Source organism: Haematobia irritans, chromosome 4, assembly GCF_050003625.1.
Source record: "Haematobia irritans isolate KBUSLIRL chromosome 4, ASM5000362v1, whole genome shotgun sequence".
NCBI classification, from domain to species: Eukaryota; Metazoa; Arthropoda; class Insecta; order Diptera; family Muscidae; genus Haematobia; species Haematobia irritans.
The window spans coordinates 118,142,614-118,158,696 of NC_134400.1; positions in this window are offsets into that span (position 1 = coordinate 118,142,614).

Below are 16,083 nucleotides of genomic sequence, written 5' to 3' on the forward strand. Positions count from 1 at the left end.
GCCCGAATTTCTTCGGAAATGTTGTCTTCCAAAGCTGGAATAGTTGCTGGCTTATTTCTGTAGACTTTAGACTTGACGTAGCCCCACAAAAAATAGTCTAAAGGCGTCAAATCGCATGATCTTGGTGGCCAACTTACCGGTCCATTTCTTGAGATGAATTGTTCTCCGAAGTTTTCCCTCAAAATGGCCATAGAATCGCAAGCTGTGTGGCATGTAGCGCCATCTTGTTGAAACCACATGTCAACCAAGTTCAGTTCTTCCATTTTTGGCAACAAAAAGTTTGTTAGCATCGAACGATAGCGATCGCCATTCACCGTAACGTTGCGTCCAACAGCATCTTTGAAAACATACGGTCCAATGATTCCACCAGCGTACAAACCACACCAAACAGTGCATTTTTCGGGATGCATGGGCAGTTCTTGAACGGCTTCTGGTTGCTCTTCACTCCAAATGCGGCAATTTTGCTTATTTACGTAGCCATTCAACCAGAAATGAGCCTCATCGCTGAACAAAATTTGTCGATAAAAAAGCGGATTTTCTGCCAACTTTTCTAGGGCCCATTCACTGAAAATTCGACGTTGTGGCAGATCGTTCGGCTATTCATGATGAAATGTCAAAGCATACTGAGCATCTTTCTCTTTGACACCATGTCTGAAATCCCACGTGATCTGTCAAATACTAATGCATGAAAATCCTAACCTTAAAAGAATCACCCTTTATAAGGGCATGTATGTGATAGCAAATACGGGTTTCCATTATAATAAAAGTCCATATTATTTCGAGTGATTGATGACTTCCAGATATAGTGCCACACCCAAAAAGAAACATTATTAAACAAACAAAACAACAAAAGTAACTCGATATGCGCAAACTAAATACAGGCCAAAAAAGTGACCATCCATGGGGGAAAATCAAGTAAAGATAGAAATATCTGCAAATACATGCTGCTATTTCACCAAGAGCTCTAGATACACTCTAAAACATGTCTATTTACTATATTGTCATTCACATTCAATGGCATTATATCGCAATAAATTTGGATTAAATTCCGACTAAAGCTTTCGAAAGTTTCTTATTTTTGGAATGGATTATTGTAGTGTCCCATTCAAATTTTCATTCATTATTAAACGCAGATGAAAATCACCGCAAGAAAAAACAGCCAAAGCAGCATATAATGAAGGCAGTGATGCCAACTCCCAAAAAGCACAAAAAATATATTATAAATTTTAACATACCAGTTACCACCGCAAAATCTACTCCATCAAGCTAAAGTTCAATGTCCTACTACTACTAAAAAAAAAACAACAACAAAATTTCCAAAGATGTATTATAGAACTTTTGGGTATTGATTAAAAAAACGATCAAATTCTGTATTTGGCAATATTGTTGAGTTTCTTAACCCTTTCGTCCCCCAAATTTTTATAGATGTCGCTAATTTTTTTTATACTCTTAATAAGGTTTAAGTCATTTAAGAAGCGTCTAGCCAAAATTTCGGGTCGCCACGCCCATGCTTTGCAATTATAGACGTATTACGTTTTATTGGATTTTTTACATTTTTGTTACTATTACAGTAAATATATACTTAGATATGCATGTGAGTGAAATTTCACCTACGCTCATGCGCATTCACGAAGAAATATTTGTACTCACGCACGCCATGTGGCTAGGAATTCACGTTCACGCAAATTCACGATATGAAAAGTTATGCTCGCGCACGCTCACGCACGAACAAAGTTTATGCCTCACGTTCCTGCATGATTCACCACAATTTTCGTAATACGACAATTGGCGTGATTCACGACAAATCTCATGACTCGCTGAAGTTATTGATCATTAAGTAAGATGGAGTCAATCTCGTGAGCGTGCGTGAGCGTGATCAAGCTGAAAATTTTCGTGCGTGAGCGTGAGTCACGAAAAAAAATTCTTCGTGAATGTGCGTGAGTAAAAATGTTTGATAATTACACTCACGAAAACAAAATCACGCTCACGATTTGAATCACGATAACTACTTTAATCACGCTCACGATTTAAATCACGCTCACGATTTTAATCACGCTCACGATTTGAATCACGCTCACGACTTGTATCACGCTCACGATTTGAATCACGCTCACGAGTTGAATCACGATCTCGATTTGAATCACGATCACGATGTCAATCGCACTCACGATGTCCGTCACGCCCACGATTTTAATCACGCTCACGACATTGGTCACACTCACGACTTTGGTCACACTAAACCTTCCAATGTATGGATTGTGTAATAGTTTTTTTTTATTTAAAATTAATTGATTAAAAAAGTAATGTTCAAGCGCTGGTTTTCGGTGCAAAAACCGAGTATAGTGCCGTTCCTTAAACAATAAAACCTTTTATAAAATATTGCTTTGTTTTTTTTTTTCTAACGAAAATGAGAAATATTGTCGGAAAAGTGTACCATAAAAAATTGGTAGATTAAATAAAATTCTAATTAATGAGTAAAGTAGAAAGTCGGGCCGGGCCGACTACATCATACCCCAAATCACCCCTACTGAATTAGTGAACATTGTCTGTAGAGTATCAATGATATAGGTTTGGGGAAAACCACATTTCCAGATTTAATGACATTACTGGGTACATGGGAGTTTTATCATAATCTGAACAGAAATGTCTGATATTAACATAAGAGTATAGTTGATTCTGAACCTACAGAGTTATTTAGTATGCTACTAATATTGAGTCCTTTATTAAAAAAACTGGATATCGCTCAATTAGTGTGGGTAATAAATTCAAATTTCTGAAAATAGGGTAATAGATTTATGTAATAGCTTTTATTTGAAATTTGAGCAACATAGGTTAATAAATAAGAGTATTATGGTCAAATTTGGGAAAATCGATCGATGCATTTATATGGGAGCTATATCCATATATTGGTTGATACCACAGAGGGTTGCCTTGTGCTAAATTAGACTAAGATCGGGTATTAGATAAGGCTACTATGGTTAGAAATAAAGTTACAAGGGGTACATTTTTCAAAAACGGTCATATCTAAATATGACCCGATTTGGATTATATTTTGCAGGTTTTGTTGATATTACAGGAGATTACCTTGTGCCAACTTTGAGTAAGATCGGTTAATAAATGAGGCCACAATGGTCAACAATAAGGTTATAAGGGGCAAATTTTGAAAATTGGGCGCTACATATATATGGCAGCTATATCCAAATCTGCACCGATTTGGATGATATTTTGCACATAGAGTCAGTGGATTACATTGTGACAAATTTGACGCCGATCGGTTAGTAAATGAGCGCAATCTGACCCCATTTATCGAAATCGGGCGATACATATACATATATGGGAGCTATATCTAAATTCAATAGCGTTCGTCCTTGTGCCAATAAAGAGCCACATACCAAATTTAATCAAAATCGGTTAATAATTGCGACCGGAATCTTGCGAACAACAAATACATGGACGGACGGACCCCAAGGGCTAGATCAACTCAGGAGGTGATTCTGAGTCGATCGGTATATATGTATTTTAATTTCCATTAAGTTAGCATAGAAAAATATTTTAGTTCATTCGTACTAAGAAGTATTCAACCTTTCAATTAAGCCAACTGCCTAAACATTTGAGAATAACAATTCGAAAATTACCAAGAAGTATTTATTTTTGTCATTACAAATAAGTCATTATAACTCACCGCAATGTAATGCAACGTGTAATGACTGCTTTACTCCTGGTAATGCCAATTCTAATGAGATGTGGTTGCCTAGCTTTTGCTGGGTATATATATTATTTATCGTCAAATTAGCATTTCTACAGTCGTGAATGTGCGTAAATTCTTCACAAAATTTTTCGTGCATTTGTAACAATTCTCTGTCGCGAGTGTGAGCGTCCAGAACAATTTTCGTGCGTGAGTTTTGGAAAATAAATTCCTTCGTGAGTGTGCGTCAGCGCCTTGAAATTTTTTCGTGCGTGAGTGTGCGTGAGCAAAAAATTTCTTTCGTGTGCGTGAGCGTGATTTTTTATAAAAAATCCATTCGTAAGTGTGAGCGGCTCGAATATTTTTCGTGCGTGAGCGTGCGTGAGCAAAAATTTTCTTTCGTGAGTGTGCGTGAGCGTGAATGCCTCGAATTTTTTTCGTGCGTGAGTGTGCGTAAGTAGAATTTTTCTATCGTGAGTGTGCGTGAGCGTGATTTTTTAAAATAAATTCATTCGTGAGTGTTCGTGAGTGTGAGCGGTTCGAAAATTTTTCGTGCGTGAGTAAGATTTTTCCGTCGTGAGTGTGCGTGAGCGTGAGTAAAATATTACTCACGTGCACACCTCTACATTGTGATATAACATTGGTGAACTTCTCTCTTATCATTGAGTGCTGCCGATTCCATGTTAAGCTCAATGAAAAGGGACCTCTTTTTATAGCCGAGTCCGAACGGCGTTCAACATTGCAGTGATAATCCACCGCCGTCATATCTAGAGCAATATACCACATTTCACCACGTACCAAATTTCAATCTGATCGGATGAATTTTGCTCTTCCAAGAGCTCCGGAGGTCAAATCTGGGGATCGGTTTATATGGGGGCTACATATAATTATGGAGTGATGTGGACCAATTTTTTCCATAGTTGTTAGAGACGATATACTTACACTATATACCAAATTTCAGCCGGATCGGATGAAATTTGCTTCTCTTAGAGGCTACACAAGCCAAATCTGGGGATCGGTTATATGGGGATATATATTATTATAGACCGATATGGACCAATTCCTGCATGGTTGTTAAAGACAATATACTAACACCACGTACAAAATTTCAACTGAATCGGATTAATTTTGCTCATCCCTGAGGCTCCAGAGGCCAAATCGGGGGATCTATTTATATGGGGGCTATATAATTATGGACCGATGTGGACCAATTTTTGCACAGTTGTTAGGGATCATATACTTACAAAATGTACCAAATTTCAGCCGGATCGGATGAAATTTGCTTCTCTTAGAGGCTCCGCAAGCCAAATCTGGGGATCGGTTTATATGGGGGCTATATATAATTATGGACCGATGTGGACCAATTTTTGCATGATTGTTAAAGACCATATACTAACACCATGTACCAAATTTCAACAGGATCGGATGAATTTTGCTTCTCCAAGAGGCTCCGCAAACCAAATCTGAGCGTCGGTTTATATGGGGGCGATACGTAAAAGTGGTCCGATATGACCCATTTGCAATACCATCCGACCTACATCAATAACAACTACTTGTGTCAAGTTTCAAGTCGATAGCTTGTTTCGTTCGGAAGTTAGCGTGATTTCAACAGACGGACGGACGGACGTGCTTAGATCGACTCAGAATTTCAGTACGACCCAGACTTTATGGGGTCTTAGAATGTTTTCCTTATTCCAAAACAAACATTTAAACCAAAGATGCTAAATCCTCAAGTTTTAGACTATATTTCAATCGTATTTATCGTAAAGCTAAGGATTAAATATTTCAGTTAATTGAAGGACTACTGTGGTACAGGGTATAATAAGTTTGTGCATTTGTATGTAACGCCAAGAAGGAAAAGTCTGAGACCCATCGTTTAGTATACCGATCGGCTTAGAATTAAATTTTGAGTCGATTTAGCGATGTCCGTCTGTCTGTCTGTCCGTCCGTCTGTCTGTATATGTAATTTTGTGCACAAAGTACAGCTCGCAATTTAAGTCGGATCATCCTCAATTTTGGCATGGCGTCTTTCTTCGGGTCAAAGACAATCGCTATTGATTTTGGAAAAAATCGGTTCAGATTTAGATATAGCTGCCATATATATTTATCACCGATTTGATCATAATTCACGTATTTATGAACCGATCTTCTTCAAATTTTGTACATCTGAATGTTTTGTCGGTCACGTAAAACTTGCAAAACATCAGCTAAATCGGTTCAGATTTAGATATAGCTCCCATATATATCTTTCGTCCGATTTGCTCTTATATGGCTTCAAAAGCCAGAATTTTGCCCTGATTTGCTTCAAATTTAGCACAATGAGTACGTTTAATAATATTGTTAACTGTACCAAATTTGGTTAAAATCGGTTCAGATTTAGATATAGCTCCCATATATATCTTTCGTCCGATTTGCTCTTATATGGCTTCAAAAGCCAGAATTTTGCCCTGATTTGATTCAAAATTTGCACAAAGTGTACGTTTAATAATATGGTTAACTGTGCCAAATTTGGTTGAAATCGGTTCAGATTTAGATATAGCTCCCATATATACCTTTGGTCCGATTTGCACTTATATGCCCTCTAAAGCCAGAATTTTACCCTGATTTGCTTCAAATTTTCCAAAAGGAGTGCTTTTAATAGTATGGCTAACTGTGCCAAATTTGTTTGAACTCGGTTCAGATTTAGATATAGCTCCCATATATATATTTCGTCCGATTTGCACAAAAGCCAGAGGTGAAGCCTGATTTGCTTCAAATTTTGTATATATACGCCAGAGTTGAGTAGAATGTTTCATATTTTAGACCCATTTTCAATGGGAGTTTCCTTCAGTTGACTCGATAGTTTCCACAGAGAATATATTTAATATGCTTTTTGATCTAATTGGTTCAGATTTCGTAGTCATATTTCACAATGTAATACCACACTTTCCACAAAACGGTCGAGTTTTAAATAAACTAGGCCGAATAATATATCACAACCCACAATTGACCACATATAATGCCGAGATTTAACCAATATCCTTGTGAAAGCGCAACTGTAGCAAAAATTTTAAATATTACTTAAATTTTCCTTTATCTCGAATACGTATTTCTCGCTCGGTAAATCGTAAATATTATTTCGTACAATTGCATTAAAATTGCTCTAGCTTTATATTTCCCATATTTTGTAACTAACATTGTGTTTCATCCCAGGTTGTCAGCCGATTTAAAATTTAAATAACTCCCAACAAATTTGAACGATTTGAAATGGTAACACAAATTTTTGCTCTACATTGTGGTGAAGGGTATAATATAGTCGGCCCCGCCCGACTTTGGACTTTACTTACTTGTTTTAAATCAAAAATGTGTTTATTTACTTTAAGACAATTTTGCCTTAGTTCGAAGATATACGGCTTTAATAGAGTGACTCAAATTTGCTAAATTTGTGTCTTAAATTTAATGAAACTTTTTTTAAAGCAAAGATAATAAATTTTAATTAAAATGTAATTATTTTAAAGAAATTTCTCCTCAATATTTTATAAATTTTATAAATTGATGTAGATCGGATGGTATGCAAATGGTCCACATCGGAGCACTTTATAAGTCGACCTCATATAAGATTTGATTTCCAGAGCCTCTTGTAAGAACAAATTTCATGCTATCCGGTTGAAATTTTATACGCGATGCTGGTATGTGGCCTCTAACAAATATGCAAATATTGTATCATATCGGTTCATAATTATTTATGTAGCACCCATATAAACAGATCCCCAGATTTGACTTCCAGATCCTTTTAGAGGAGCGTATTTCATCTGATCCGATTAAAATTTGATACGTGATCTAAGCCCTTTCACTGCCGAAATAAAACTAATAATAAAAACTTTAATTTGTCTTCTGTTTTTACTTGTACTAATAGCATGTAGAACAAAAATTTTAATTTTCAGGACCTACTTCAATTACTTCAAGAGCTATATTAGCTCGTTCTGTAGATTTGATTCTTAAATTGTGACCAAATGTCCTTACGAAAATAAGCGCTATTTGCCCTATAATATCTTCCGAAGTGTGAAAAAATACAAACATATATATACAGCAGTAAGTTCGGCCGGGTCGAATCTTAAATACCCACCACCATGAATCAAATATTATAGTTTCCTTTAAAATTTCAGGGGGATTTGATGGCAGATATTCTCCAAAGCAGAGCAGTTCAACTAGTACACTTCACGAAATAAAATTTAAAGTATTTATACCCTAAACCACATAGTGGTCAGGGTATAATAAGTTTGATCGGCCAAAAAATGTGCCTACCAGAAATATTAATTTTAGACCCCATAAAATATATACCGATCGACTCAGAATCACCTCCTGAGTCGATCTAGCGCTTGGTGTCCGTCCGTCCGTCCGTCTGTCCATGTATTTGTTGTTCACAGGATTCCGGTCGCAATTATTAACCGATTTTGATGAAATTTGGTACAGGGAGGTTTTTGGGCACAAGGACAAACGCTATTGAATTTGGAATAAATCGGATCAAATTTAGATATAGCTCCCATATATATGTATCGCCCGATTTCGACAAATGGGGTCACGTTGCGCTTTTTTTCAAACGGATCGTCACCAAATTTGGCAAAAGGTAATCTTTTCCATCGCCCTTGAAGTCTGCAAAATTTCATCTACATCGGTTCAGATTTAGATATAGCTCTCATATAAATGTATCGCCCGATTTTCCCAAATTTGGCCACAAAACCTTTATTTATCAACCGATCTTATTCAAAGTTGGCTAAATATAATTTTCTATAGCACTTACTATATGTGCAAAAAATCATCGAAATCGGTTCAGATTTAGCTATAGCTCCCATATATATGTACCGCCCGATTTTTCTAAATTTGGCCATAAACCCCTTATTTATCAACCGATCTTACCCAAATGTAGTCTTCTATAGCACTAACTATATGTGCAAAAAATCATCGAAATCGGTTCAGATTTAGATATAGCTCCGATATATATGTATCGCCCCATTTTGCCAAATTTGGCCGTAAAACCCTTATTTATCAAGCGATAGTACTCAAAGTTGGCTAAATATAATCTTCTATACCTCTAACTGTATGTGCGCAATTTCATCGAAATCGGTTCAGATTTAGAATAGCTCCCACATATATGTATCGCCCGATTTTCCCAAATTTGGCCATAAAAACCTTATTTATTAAGCGATCTTACTCAAAGTTGGCTTACTCTAATCTTTCATGGTACTTACAATATGTGCCAAAAATAATCGAAGTCGGTTCAGATTTAGATATAGCTCCCATATATATGCATCGCCCGATTTTGGCAAATTTGGCCGTAAAACCCTTATTTATCAACCGATAGTACTCAAAGTTGGCTAAATATACCTCTTACTGTATGTGCGCAATTTCATGGAAATCGGTTCAGATTTAGATATAGCTCCCATATATATGTATCGCCCGATTTTGTCAAATTTGGCCTTAAAACCCTTATTTATCAACCGATCGTACTCAAAGTTTGCCAAATGTAATCTTCTATAGCTCTAACTGTATGTACGAAATTTCATCGAAATCGGTTCAGATTTAGATATAGCTCCCATATATATGTATCGCCCGATTTTGTCAAATTTGGCCGTAAAACCCTTATTTATCAACCGATCGTACCCAAGGTTGGCTAAATGTAATCTTCTATAGCTCTAACTGTATGTGCAAAATTTCATCGAAATCGGTTCAAATTTAGATATAGCTCCCATATATATGTATCGTCCGATTTTGCCAAATTTGGCCGTAAAACCCCTATTTATCAACCGATCGTAACCAAGGTTGGCTAAATGTAATCTTTTATAGCACTAACTGTATGTGCAAAATTTCATCGAAATCGGTTCAAATTTAGATATAGCTCCCATATATATGTATCTTTCGATTTTGAAAAAATTGCCCCTAATAACCTTATTTTTGACCATAGGGGCCTCATTTATTAACTGATCGTACTCAAATTTTACACAAAGTGACCTTCTGTGGTATCAATCATACCTGCAAAATATTATACAAATTGGTTCAGATTTAGATATAGGTCCCATATATATGCATCGCTCGATTTTGTCATATTTGGCCATAATATTCTTATTTATTAACAACCTATGTTATTAAAATTTCAAATTTTGATGTACTAGCTGATCGTATTTAGACTTACATGTAGCACTTACATAATAATATTGCCCTATTTGCAGAAATTTGGATTTATTACCCACAACTAATTGACCGATTTCCTCTTTTTTAATAATGGACTCAATATTAGTGGCATACTAACTCTTTAGGTGCAAAATAAACTATAGCTCCTAATATTAGACATTTCTGCTCAGATTGTGACAAGACACCCATAAACATGTACCCCCTTTATGTTCTCCAAAACCTATACCAATGATACCCCAAAAATGCTTATGTTTACTAATTCTGTAGGGGTGGTTTAGGGTATGATATAGTCGGCCCCGCCCGACTTTCTACTTTACTCACTTGTTTAATAATGGGCTCAATATTAGTGGCATACTAACTCCGTAGGTGCAATATCAACACAGCCAGTGTTGTTAGAAGTAGGGGAAATTCCCTATATGTAGGGTTTTTATAATATTTAGCGTCTTGTAGGGACGTAGGGCCACAATGTAGGACATTTTCACTCAACACAATTTGTAATAATTTTTACATTTTGGTGGCTCTAGAGGAGGAAATTAGAAGCCGGCAAGGCTTGATCTTTAACAATGTGTGGTAAACTTTATTCCTGTAGAAAATTTTGTCAAAATTTTATTTCTATAGAACATTTTGTCAAAATTGTATTTCTATAGAATTTTTTTTCAAAATATTATTTCTATAAAAAATTTTCTCAAAATTTTATTTCTGTGGAATTTTTTCTCAAAATTTTATTTCTATAGAATTTATTGTCAAAATTTTATTTCTATAGAAAAATTTCTCACAAAAATTTGTTTATAGAAACTTTTTCCAAAATTTTATTTTTATAGAGATTTAACAAAAAAGATTACTAATTTGGGTAGAATTCTACCAACTGTGGCAACCGTGGTGGTAATACAAATTTATATTCCAAGTTATATACGTTGCATATTCATGTTTTAAGATAATAAAGTACTTAGAACCATTTTTGTTTTGTAAAATTTTTTAAATTTAACGAAAAATATAGTAGGGAAATTGTTTGGGAATGTATGGGAAAGTAGGGAACTTTTTTTGTCCTTGTAGGGTAAACCGAACATTTTCCCTGGCAACACTGACTATGAGCTATAGTCAGATTGACACAAAGCACCCATAGACATGTACCCCTTAATTTTCTTAAATATGCAACTGCGGTTTATCTCCCAGACCCATATGTTACCCCACAAATGCTTATGATTACTAATTCTGTAATGGTGGTTTAGGGTATGATATAGTCGGCCCCGCCCGACTTTCTACTTTACTTACTTGTTTTTGCATTTGCTTTTATTTTAAAAATATTTTAAAAATATTTAATAACAATTGAAATGCTTCTACTTAATAAATTAATCAGCTGTGGTGAAGAAATTGAAAAGCAACCACTATGCACGCGTCATGCGATTTCTTTTCTATTTTAACGCTGTTATTTAGGCGTCTTCAACAGCTATTTGTAAGTGTAACCATATGCACCGTAGACTACAGTACAAACTTGGTTATATTGTTGGTCTTGCGATGGGTAACACCTCGTCAATCGAACGTTTTTTGGATTGAATTTCCCAATCGTACAAAAATTTTCATTTTATGGGGGTACACCGAAAGGATGTTCATCGTTAATTTTGCGAAACATTCTTCATTAACTAATAAATTTTACGAAGAACATTTTACGAGTATTGGATAAAAACTACGATTTCTAAAGCCGAAGAAGTAAAATCTGGAGATCGGTCTATATGGATGCTATACCAAACATTGACCGATACTCACCATTTTTCGCACACCTCTTTATGGTCCTAAAACACCTCTAGATTTAAAACTTCAGGCAAATTGGAAAACAACTACGGATTCTAGAAGCCCAAGAAGTAAAATCGGGAAATCGGTCTATATGGGGGCTATACCAAAACATGGACTGATACTCACCATTTTTGACACACCTCTTTATGGTCCTAAAATACCTCTTAATTTCAAATTTCAGTAAAATTGGGTAAAAACTGCGGTTTAGTAAGCCCAAGACCCCAAATCGGGAGGTCGGTTTATATGGGGACTATATCAAAACCTGGACCGATATAGCCCATCTTCGAACTTGTCTTGCCTGCAGACAAACTACGAGTTTGTGAAAAATTTCAGCACGATTTCTTCATTATTGAAGACTGTAGCGTGATTACAACAGACTGCCAGACAGATAGACAGACGGACATGGTTATATCGTCTTAGAATTTCTCCCTGATCAAGAATATATATACTTTATATAGTGGGAAATCGATATTTTTATGTGTTACAAACGGAATGACAAACTTATTATACCCCCGTCACCATACTATGGTGGTGGGTATAAAAAGAACCCAAAAAATATCAGCTATAGTTTTTGTATGAATGTCCATTTACTAGACACTCAGAGCTTTTTTCGAGCTAAGGCCATGCGAAAATTGCAGAAAAGTGCTCAGAATCGAATGTAGCGAAAAAACTTTAGAGGCGATAAAAAACAAGTACTTTCGGAAGGGACATCTTTCATCGAGTACTTTCGGACGGGACATGTGACTTTTTGTTTAGAATTTTTGTGTTGCACTGTGTTATATCGCAGCAAAAAATACTTCAGCAGTAAGAGTTTAGTTGCGCTTTTTCGTATACAATAAAGTAGGCAGTGCATCCACACTGCATGAATGGCAATAACGTAAACGAGTAATCAAACCAGTTTATGATCATTTGTTTATGTTATTGCAACCAATTCATGCAGTATAGATGCATGAAAGGTAGTGCTGTTTTCCTTCACGCCAACAATGCTATACTCTAGATTATATATAATTTCGGAGCAATATTTCTATTAAAATGAGCAATTATATCAGCGCTATGTAGAAGCTGCTCTAAATCGGGACATAGCCAACAAAAATCAGCGCTGTTTCGGTTGTTTTGTAAGCAGTTGGTACTGCCTCTCTCCCTTACAATCCTGCTGAAATAGTGCTCCATTTTTTGCTGGGATATAGCCACCATACAAATGGATCGCCAAAGAATTTACTTCTGAAGGCTCATGGGGCAACTAATTTAATCCGATCTGGTTGGAATTTGGACCTCTTATTATTATTCGAAAATTGATTTATATCGGTCCACAATTATTTATAGACTCCTTTATATAAAACGATCGAGGATAAAGAAGTTTATATTGGTAAGCCTTTATTTAACATCTTAAAAAATATAAATATTCTTTATCATTGGCAACTGTTGCCACAACCCATGTACCTCGATTTTATACCCTTCACCTCTACTGTGGTACAGGGCACAATAGGTTTGTGCATTTGTATGTAATCCTAAGAAGGAGACCCCCATAGAATTAAATTCTTAGCCGATTTAGCGATGTCTGTATGTCTGCCTGTCCGTCCGTCTGTCTGTTCATGTGTTTTTGTGTGCAAAGTACAATTCTAGGGTGATTCCAGCTGATTTAAATTTTAAGCCTAGACATATTTTAGAAGTATTAAAAATGTTGGCATATAAACCTTTACATAGCTCAGAATAAATTTGATGGATTTAAGATGGTGCCAACAATTTTGGTCTACAAAGTCGGCCCCGCTCGACTTTAGACATTCCCTACTTGTTATACCCTCCACCATAGGATGGGGGTATATTAACTTTGTCATTCCGTTTGTAACACATCGAAATATTGCTCTAAGACCCCATAAAGTATATATATTCTGGGTCGTGGTGAAGTTCTGAGTCGATCTGAGCATGTCCGTCCGTCTGTTGAAATCACGCTAACTTCCGAACGAAACAAGCTATCGACTTGAAACTTGGCACAAGTAGTTGCTATTGATGTAGGTCGGATGGTATTGCAAATTGGCTATATCGGTCCACTTTTACGTATAGCCCCCATATAAACGGACCCCCAAATTTGGCTTGCGATTGCTCTAAGAGAAGCAAATTTCATCCGATCCGGCTGAAATTTGGTACATGGTGTGAGTATATGGTTTCTAACCACCATGCAAAAATTGGTCCATATCGGTCCACTTTTACGTATAGCCCCCATATAAACGGACCCCCACATTTGGCTTGCTATTGCTCTAAGAGAAGCAAATTTCATCCGATCCGGCTGAAATGTGGTACATGGTGTTAGTATATGGTCTCTAAAAAACGTGCAGAAATTGGTCCATATCGGTCCATAATTATATATAGCCCCCATACAAACCGATCCCCCGATTTGACTTGCGGAGCCTCTAAGAGAACCAAATTTCATCCGATCCGGCTGAAATATGGTACATGGTTTTAGTATATGGTCTCTAACAACCATGCAGAAATTGGTCCATATCGGTCCATAATTATATATAGCCCCCATATAAACCGATCCCCCGATTTGGCTTGCGGAGCCTCTAAGAGAAGCAAATTTCATCCGATCCGGCTGAAATTGGGTACATGGTGTCAGTATATGGTCTTTAACAACCATGCAAAAATTGGTCCACATCGGTCCATAATTATATATAGCCCCCATGTAAGCCGATCCCCAGAATTGACCTCCGGAGCCTCGTAGAGGAGCAAAATTCACCCGATCCGGTTGAAATTTGGAACATGGTGTTAGAATGTGGTCTCTAACAAACACGCAAGAATTGGTACATATCGGTCCATAATTATATATAGCCCCCATATAAACCGTTCCCCAGATTTGATCTCCGGAGCCTCTTGGAGGAGCAAAATTCATCCGATTCGATTGAAATTGCAACGTGGTGTTAGTATAAAGCCGCTAATAACCATGACAAAATTGGTCCATATTCGTCTATAGTTATATATAAAGCCGATCCCTAACCACACAAAAATTGGTCCATATCGGTTCATAATCATGGTTGCCACTCGAGCCAAAAATAATCTACCAAAATTTTATTTTTATAGAAAACATTGTCAAAATTTTATTTCTATAGAAAATTTTGTCAAAATTTTACTTCTATAGAAAATTTTGTCAAAATTTTATTTCTATAGAAAATTTTGTCAAAATTTTACTTCTATAGAAAATTTTGTCAATATTTTATTTCTATAGAAAATTTTGTCAAAATTTAATTTCTATAGAAAATTTTGTCAAAGTTTTATTTCTATAGAAAATTTTTTCCAAATTTTATTTCTATAGAATTTTTTTTCCAAATTTTACTTCTATAGAAAATGTTGTCAAAATTTTATTTTGTTAAAATTTTATTTCTATAGAAACTTTAATTATATACGTATTTAATCGGCCTTTTCTAGTTTAATATATACCACGAATGGACTGTTAGGAAGTTTTAAGATACCCTTCCATCGGCAAGTGTTACCGCAACCCAAGTAATTCGATTGTGGATGACAGTCTTCAGTAGAAGTTTCTACGCAATCCATGGTGGAGGGTATATAAGCTTCGGCCTGGCCGAACTTACGGCCGTATATACTTGTTTAGATTCAGTTACTACGTTTGTTTCCAATAAAGTAACCTATATCACCTATTGGTGTTTCTTTAAGTGTAGTCCCATTTAGCGTTTTTTTTTTATATTTTTTAAACATTTTCCACCCCAATATATTGACAACGCATAAAGAGAGAAAAATGTAAAAACAACACTCACACAATGGTATCATATTCTTTGCAGTCTTATTTATGGTCCGTGATGATTGTGGAGTGCCTGAGTTAGTACCGGGACCTCATTGGCAGTAGTGGTGGCAGTGATTGTGGGAATATGTCACTTTATGGCCATTGTCCATTTAACATTAATCAAAAGCGTAAACTGTGATACTTGAGTTGACAGATAAATGACCCCAATGCAGATGCCTGACATATTACAAACAGGACAGTGAATATTCCATGTTCTCGTTGTCCACAGCTCTCGCATAGTTGGTTAGGGAGTAATGCTGAATACATCACCAGAAGTGGGTGTACGTACCATCAGGTCAACACAAAAACCCGTCAATATTTTGCTTTTAAATTCAAGTGGATTTGTCTAAATACTTATACCGAATTCCCCTCCGGAACAATAAATTTAATTTGGTGAACATAGAAATAATCGAAATGTACAGTAGAACTACAAAGTTGATGCATTGCTTCCATTGAAGACGAATTTAATCATTTTAAAGAATTTTTCACAACTATTAAAGACAAGTTGATCTTAGTCAAACAAAATTTTCTTTCGTATGAAGATACAGTAGTTTTCGCTTATATTCCACACCCATAGTTGCACAATATTTTGGGCAATATGTGAAATTCGACAAATAATCAAATTCTTTTATATGCCTCTTTGGTA